The following is an 8,848-nucleotide window of genomic DNA, read 5'->3' as shown; positions in this document are numbered from 1 at the left end:
CAATCATGAATCTTTCTTTCTGTTTGCCATAACTGCACAGTTCTTTGTGTGACTAGTTTTTGATACAATAAGATGGGAGTTTTAGAAATCATGTGCACTAGTTCCTAGGATGATGTTATCTTTTGTCTTATCAGCTTCTTAATTTGGCCTCAAACAGCAAAGCAGTTAAAGGAGGTTGGATTACTGACTGCAAAAAATCCTCAATAATAAAATATCAAAACAGTTGTTTTGCCTTCGTGTGGATTTCCTCAGAGGCGTATGAAGTAGAAGTAGAAGTATTGGATGTAATTAAAGGTCTATGACATAGTTTCAAATAAGTGGCCCAATATCATACTTCTACTCTTTGGTTTCCCTTATTTCCTGTTCACTTGTGGGTTGTAGATAGTAAAACAGGGTATGCCTTTGTGTGTGTGTGTGTGTGTGTGTGTGTGTGTGTGTGTGTGTGTGTGTGTGTGTGTGTGTGTGTGTGTGTGTGTGTGTGTGTGTGTGTGTGTGTGTGTGTGTGTGTGTGTGCGTGCGTGCGTGCGTGCATGTGTGTGTGTGGCGCAGATGTGCATGCTGGCATGAGGCCTGCACATATTTTTATTTTTCCTTATTGTACCCCTACCGCTCTTCCTTGTCTTCTTCTTTATAACAGGCAGCTGATAACACAGCATGTGAAATTGTTTGTTATACATAACAAATGAGCTCATGAGACCAACAGCATATAAAGGTCTGATAGGGCTGAACCTTAGTAGGCTGTGCCCTCAAAGACGTCTCAGTTGTAAAGACAAACCGAGAATGACAAGGTAAGAAAGAAATTACAAACAGTTTCCATCTTTCCCCAATATGAAAGGTCAAAGAAAATACAGCAATTGTGAAACATAAAATTGTGCTAAAATTGTATTACAGTATGTGTAACCTTGTTTCCCTATATGCTAGTTGATTTTATCCGTTTCCCCGTGGCAGAATGGAAACACTGTTCCTGTCCTTGAGTATTTTAGCAGGCATTACAGGTGTGCCAGGTAAACACCAATTAATTAATTAATTAATTAATTTAATTTTGATTTATTAATTTGAACATTATCTGAAAAAAAATCCCTTTACCACTGTCCTTCAGTTGTGTTCCAAATATATTTATGTGTTGTGAATGTGTTGTGGCATGGAGTGATGAGCAAAGGCAGGTCAATATAATCGATTTGCAAATTTAGTCCACGGGCCAGGTGAGATGTTGGTACCACTCAGAGGGGCAAAGGTTGCTTATATTTTTTGAAAAGATACATGTCTGAAGTTAACATTTTTGTATGATAAACCTTCTGGAAGTCCAGCCAAGTTGGTTAAGTATAGCCCTCCCTGCAGCTCTTCAAACATTTACTCAGACACATTTTTTCCATTTTCGCCGATATCATCTCTTGTCTTTTCATACTGTACAACGTTGTCACATTAAAATCTTGTTTATTTAACTCGAGAGTGTGCAGCACTTCTCTCCTCCTGCAAGTGTGCAACTGCACTCAGGACCCGCCCGGTTAGTGGGGAGATTAATTAACCAGTGCTCTCCACCATCCTCATGACTGAGGCACCCCAATTATGATACCGTCCCGCTGCACTGCTCCCTTTCGGATGCCATTGGGGGCTGCCCCTTGCATGGGTGAGGCATAAATTCAATTTTGTTGTGTGTCGTGTGCACAGTGTGTAGTGTGTTCTGGAGTTCTGTGTCACTATGTGAATGGGTGTAGGAGTTAAGTTGGGCTTTCACTTCACTTTCACATGACTACTAAAAGGGACAAGTTAAGGGATGAGTTTATATTGTGTTTTTCACACAATTGCTGATTTCAGTTGCAAGACTGATATCAAAGGGGACATTATCACATATATTTCTGGTATATAACCTCTGGGCGCATAACAACATTGATTTTAGGACAAGTAGTCAGGATTCAGACACCATATAACACAATGGAATCACTGAGAAACTATATCATTGATACTGGTTATGGAAAATGATTTGCCTAGTTAACATTGCTCTGCAAACAGGTACACCAAATATATGATAATATCTGAATATACTACCCACTCCAAGTTTTCATATGGTATATATAACAAGCTATGACAACCAACTGCAAAATGCATCTAGAATTGCTTCCTGAACTTTATGAGAAAATGGCAAAACTGTGTTTTGAAAAAAATACCATGCCTCATACAAGACTGAAAATCACCCCCTAAACATGGGATAACGTAGTGAAAAGATACATGTTCAGATTCCAGATACTGAAGACAGTATCTTAGAGTTTAAAATAGGTCTTTCTGATGCTCCCTGATGCCACAGTATGAAAAGACAAGAGATGATATCGGCGAAAATGGAAAAAAATGTGTCTGAGTAAAAGTTTGAAGACCTGCAGGGAGGGCTATACTTAACCAAAATGTTCTCGAAAGGTGTCAAATGAAAGCTCAGAGTCTCCCCTTCGTAACAATACCAGACATAACAAAATTAACCATCCCTATCTGTCTTAAACAAGGGCCAGTAGAAAGACAGGCACCCATCTTAAAAACCTTTATTTTTGATGGGGGGGGGGGGGGGGTGTTACTTTAACGACTGATAACCCTAACTTGGCTGGACTTCCAGAAGGGTTATCATACAAAAATGTTAACTTCAGACATGTATCTATTCAAAAAATATAAGCAACCTCTGCCCCTCTGAGTGGTACCGACATCTCACCTGGCCCGTGGACTTAACCATTTTCTCTTTGCTGAAGTATCAATTCTTTTTTTGTATCATGGGCACCTTAATATAAGTTTACACGCTTGGGGACCTTTTTCTCCATGCTGTTAAACTTTCTTTGACTCGTGTAACTGAAAGATAAATGAAGAGGGTGTGAAGAAATAAATTCATCCATTCATTATTTATGAGAATAGTGTTTCATAGGCCTAGCCCTAAATGCGATTGATGGAAACCGTGACTCAAATTACGGTCACAGATCCTACACACACACTGTCTCACAGACCAACCCCTGGTGGAGGGTTGTAACACAGCATTATGTAATAACGCTGCAATATGTAATAATGCAATAAATTCTGCGGGAATAAGCGGGAACTGTTTTTTTGCTCTGCTGCGTCGCACTTGGCTAATCGAAACGCCAAGTGAGCTGTACAGGGTGGTAAAGGGCCTAATGCTGCACACTCTTTGCAACCCACTCCCCATCTCCACCTTTTCATGAATAGCAACGTGTACTAAAGATATATCTTCTGTATACAGTCACACACACTCACTGAGCGAGAGAAGTCAATTGAATGGTTGGTTTACAGTCTCCTAATTACTGGGTATTTTCAGTGTGATACCAGAGTAACAAGTTAAATGTAATGTGTAAGAGATATTTTGTTAGTCAATCACATAATACTTAACTTTTCTAACGTTTTTACCTGTTGGATACCAAACTTCTCTCTGTTAACCTGTTGTTTTACCCAGGAAATACACAGTACCGGTAATAGGGGAACTGTAAAAGAAAGCACTAACCAAATGTTTGTGTGCCTGGACAGACTGAAATGCTGCTATGCATTTCCATTGTAATGCAATGGAAAGCTGCAATCTGCTTGCATGGCTTGCTCTCTCCAGCTAAAGCAAATGTTGAAGAAAACAGAAAAATAAGAAAGTTTTTTTTCTCTGATTTTGTAACAGATGTTTTGTTCGGATAAACCTAGTAACGGCCACCAAGGGAACAAGCCATCAGAAGCGAAGCGGAGTGAACACACACGTCTCTGGTCTTCCTAAAAAGATCATGGACTTTGAATGTAAGTCTGTAAGCCAATGTCATTTGATTAATTGTTTTTGAATGTTTTTGAATAGATATACAGCATATGTATACAGCTTGTGTAATATTTTGAACTTTTTGTAGCAAAAAAGTAAATACTATATATACAACTCCTTTAATGGATGTTTTTGGAAAAAATATTTCGTTTTTATATGTACTGGTGCCTCAAACTCTTCATGACATCGAAAAAGGTTTGCAGAATGAGATTTGTAAATAGTCTAGACAGGATTTCTGAAAAGGTGCTCATTTAAGGTCCTGAAGGCAAATCATGTTAATTTTCGGCATACAACTGATTAAGGGATATTCAAGGGTGCTGAATCCAAATCTGCCGTATGCCGGACGCAAAAATGTACCGAAATGCCTCAAAACGGGCAAAATCCAATATGGCCGCCGCCACCGTGTTAAAATCCTGCAATCACTTTTCTTTTGGACTAAATAAGGTATGAATTTGAAAATAGCACTTATTTTTATGTTTTCAGACATGGGGAAAGCCATTATGTCATCATATTTAAGCTCAGATTGGAGGAAAATGCTTATGTCATTGGCTGGCAGCCATTTTAAAAGCAGAGAGCCTCATACTGTCAACGATTTTTAACATTTTTACTAATCTTTCAAGATCCACAGAAAAAAAAGCTCTTTGTCTCTGTGAACACAAATACTACAGGAAACTGCACTGAACCGTCTACTTCCACCTGAAAAAAGAAGTGTGTGTCTACCTTTTTCCATTCTTTAGTTATGGGCAGTAGAACATAGGATGACACCACAAAAAAAGTACAGATTTTTGACCCCAAAATACTGCACTTCTCTCTGCCCATATTTTTGCTTTAAGGACATAGTGTCTTTGATAGTGTTCATGTTTGATATGCAACATTTTCAGGGGGTTTGAAGGGTGCTTAATGCCTTTAATTCCCATAGTACATCAAAATGAAGGAATCCAATATGGCCGCCGTCACCAGTCTACAGTGTACATTTCTTTGATTACACAAGGTAAACTCTTAAGTACATTATGTAGCATCAGGTTTTCATACAAGGAGAATTAATTTCCATACTCAGATTTAAGATAGTTATCAAAGGAAATTATTTCAGTGTAGACTGAATTCATGTTTGCAACAGGAGATTACCTTTTCCATAAATTGACCATTTGTATTTAAATCTCTCCCTATTTCAATTACACTTTTAATGCATTATATGCATTATACCATGAAAATGTTTCCACCTCAAACCACCTCACAATGTTTACACACCTCTTCACCCATAAAAAATAAATGCACACAAGAGTCTGTCTGAAAGGGCGGAATTCTCCCACCCGCTTAAGTCAAAAAAAGTGCGCAACAGCGCCTCCGAGCTTACTCAAGCCCGTGAGTAAACGGGGCTTACGCGCGATTTCATCACTTGCGCACTTTGGGTGGGGCCAGGCCAAAATCAGGGAGTTCCCCATGTTAATCAATCCTAAGCGGATTCTCCCGTCCACTTAAGCGTGTTTGCCTTTACGCGCATCAAAGGGCTGTAGTAAGGTCAAGCGCCACTATGAGGTAAAATGTAATATTGCATTTGATGCTGGCTTGGCTCGCATTTTGAACATGTTACACGGTATGCTTTGTTGATGTTCCTTACCGTCAGCGTGAGTCCAAATCGAAATTCATTCACAGTTCCACATAAACATCCTACATTAGAATAATTGTGACAAAATATGACCAGCTGCCCAGAGCATGTTCTCATATCGATGAACTTACAAACAAAAGCAGGTAGGCCTAATTAATGAATCAGTATGAGGATCATCATGTTGTCTCCACGGACGGTAACCAAAACCAAAAACACCTCGTTGCAGGTTGCACCATGCACAAGTTCTAGGCTAAATTGACAAGGCACGTCAGACTAAAGACCGCTGTTCCAGTCGTCCTCACAGCCACCCAAAGTATGCCTATTCAAAAACAACCTTCACCATTTTTACAATGTTGTAGCCACGACGTTAAGTAAAGGTTTTTTATTTCAACTCCTCCACTTGTGTGATTTATTGGAACTCGTGCATATGTGCATGTAACCTATTAAACTTTCTGAACTGATGCCCGACATACAAAACCACCACATACTGAGGTAGGCTACAGGTTGTCCTATCTGTTTTTGTAAGGCAGAAAATATTTCCTGAATGTCATTACAGCTAAACGTAAAAGGTAGGCATATCAGAGCATGTCTTTGGCATTTCGCTTCTGGTCTCTATTACACCCCATCAGCTCCGCGTTTAAGTCCTGGCTTGGCATTGCATGCCCATGTCCAATTAATTCCCATGTCTGCGACAGAATATAAAGTTTTTTTTATGACGATCGATTTCCTTGTTCATTCTTCAGCATGCGTGTAGCCTAAGTGTAATATGCTGACGGACAGCTGAGATCCACATATTTCCAATGAGCGGAGAAGCACTTTTAAAAGTCTGCAAATACAATGTGTTTGTTTAACTGTGGGAATGATCAGCATTTTAAATAATTTCCGGAATTGTCCAGGCAACACGCCAAACTCCATTTTCAACAAAACGTTCAATCGTGTTTATTATTTCAATCAACCTGTTGCGCACCAAAACGCTCAGCTGAGTTCCCGCCAAAGGGACACATCGCGTTTCCATCCCATTATCTCACCTCCTATACTTGCCTTCTGCTTGTGAAAAGGAGCGGAGGTTAGATTTTGAAACGCTTTTGCAAGAGGACTTTTGGCACGTGGTTTTAAATTCAAAGTTAAAGTTCAGTGTTGGATCTCAATGGACTGCCGAGGTTTTCACATGGTTGATCTGAAAATCCATGCTCCATAGTTTCTTTGTAGCCACAACTGATGAACTTGGCGGAGACTCATCCCCTCATTTAGCATATATCACGCCTGTGTTGGGCTACACATTGTTTTTCTGAGTTAAGCACGAGGGGTGTGGCGACTTTCTAGAGGGGAGAATACGCGCAAGATGAGAGCGCGTAAAAGGTGCGTGCGTAAAACCAACTTAAGTGGAGACGGGAGAATTCCGCCCAAAGTCCCTAAATCTAATATTTTCTAATAGTATCCTTTGTACAATGGGAATTACTTCATATTTGCCGGTTTAATTGCTGTGCACAGATCACTGTATATCTAGGCCTATAAAGGGGATCAAGAGGCAGACTGATGTGAATAATATATAAAATAGAATAGAATAGAATAGAATAGAATAGAATAGAATAGAATAGAATAGAGTGTACAGATAAGGGAGTGGCATTGTGTGTGTGTGTGTGTGTGTGTGTGTGTGTGTGTGTGTGTGTGTGTGTGTGTGTGTGTGTGAATATATTAGAGGGCATACTCAGGCTGGTATTGCACATCAGTCATCCAAAGTTATTGCATAGATTGTCTTGCTTAATGTACATATTTCAGCTGAGATGGCCACTCTGTGACAATTATAACCATTAATTACAAGGCTGGCCTTTGTTCTGTAGTACGGCAAGAATTCAGCTCAACACATTGCACTGTATCAATTATTGCACAACAACCGGAGGATGGAAGGAGATCAGGGGAACAAGAGATTGTAATGAACAGTCAGACAGTCCATGTGTGTGAAATGGCAATGATACATCTGTGAAGAACTCAGAACCAGGATAATGTCCAAGACAATGTTTTAGCTCTGTGACTGTGGGAAGTTCAGAGAGGGCTAGGTCTATTCTCGCTATAGGTGTACCTCCTGAAGGCAGCAATGATCTCTTTGGTTTTCTTTTCATTCAGAGCTAGAGAAATTTGTCTCGGTCTCTGTACACCAGGCTGCCACCTTCAGTCCCTTTTGCTGGCCATGCTGCAGTCATGGACGGATAGACTTTAGATGGGGGCTCAGCATGCAGCCATGTGGGGATCCAGCCCTGCTGAACAGGGGAGCAGGAGGAAAAGAGAGTCTGTCTGTTATCTTCTGTTGGTAGAATTGTGCAAGTATAGACTTTAAATTGGCCTAGTTAATATGAATGTACATCTGCAGTGTATCAATAACGGTGCTCAGCTGGAGAGAGAGAGAGAGCCAATGGCAGGCAGAAGAGCAAGTGGTAGTTTTAAGGTGCCTAGGCACAGAAATGGGCACTTCCCTGTCTTTCTCACAGCACATGAACACAATATTCAAAAATGGACTGCTAATTAACCCATTTTGTCCTAAGCCCTTTTTGGGAAAGGGTGCCCTCTTCCTATTAAATCCGCAATGTCTCAGCCTCCGAAGGACATACAAACATGAAATGAGTTACATTTAAAAGCCATTTAAAAGCTCTAACATACCCACATAGTTAATAAAACAGCTAAAATCTCAAGATCCTGAAAAACCTATATGTGTTTCCAGGACACAATGGGTTAAGTTATACGAGGAGGAGGTATCAAAAATCAGAATGTCCTTTTTTGAATATTGTGTTCATGTGCTGTGAGAAAGACGAGGGTGCCCATTTCTATTAGCCTTGCGCACCATCCTACGTATTTCCGCCAAGAGACTTGACTCCACACTACTTCTGATACCAGTTTATATATATACCAAATATCTATGCACATACAGTCACCCTCCTCTACTCTAACCAAAATTGTTTACTTGGTATACTAAGTTAACCTATTCCTAATCACCCCTCCTGGAGTTGCTGAATTGCAGCAACTGCTTGACTCCATGTACTCCATGCCACTTCTTGCAGATACAGTGTTGGATGAGGCAAGCACAAGTTGTGATGTCTTTGTGTGCCTTGAGAATACATGGGTTCTAAATTTTGTTTATAACCTGACTGCGAACCTAGCCGCGCACAACTCAGCCTCTGATTGTTGGAAACCGCTGTCTGTCAAAAAAAAAAAGCTCACGTGGTTGGCTGCCAGTGTCTTGCCCCTCTTCATAACATTGTGTTGATAAACAATGAGAACCCATGTATACAGGCAGATACAGGAGCAGTGGGACTAAAGCCCTGTTCAATACCACCCATCCCACTTCGGTGACTGGCAGGAGGATAGGAAGGGGTATGTGGGCCTGACTCAATATAGAGATTTGATAATGTGGGGCATTTTATGTAACCATGTGACATCTGAATTAGATAGGACTGATCATTGCAAAACGT

The sequence above is a fragment of the Engraulis encrasicolus genome, unplaced genomic scaffold, assembly GCF_034702125.1.
Source record: "Engraulis encrasicolus isolate BLACKSEA-1 unplaced genomic scaffold, IST_EnEncr_1.0 scaffold_314_np1212, whole genome shotgun sequence".
Taxonomy (NCBI): domain Eukaryota; kingdom Metazoa; phylum Chordata; class Actinopteri; order Clupeiformes; family Engraulidae; genus Engraulis; species Engraulis encrasicolus.
The sequence above is the reverse complement of the archived record's forward strand: the minus strand, read 5'-3'. Positions refer to the sequence as shown.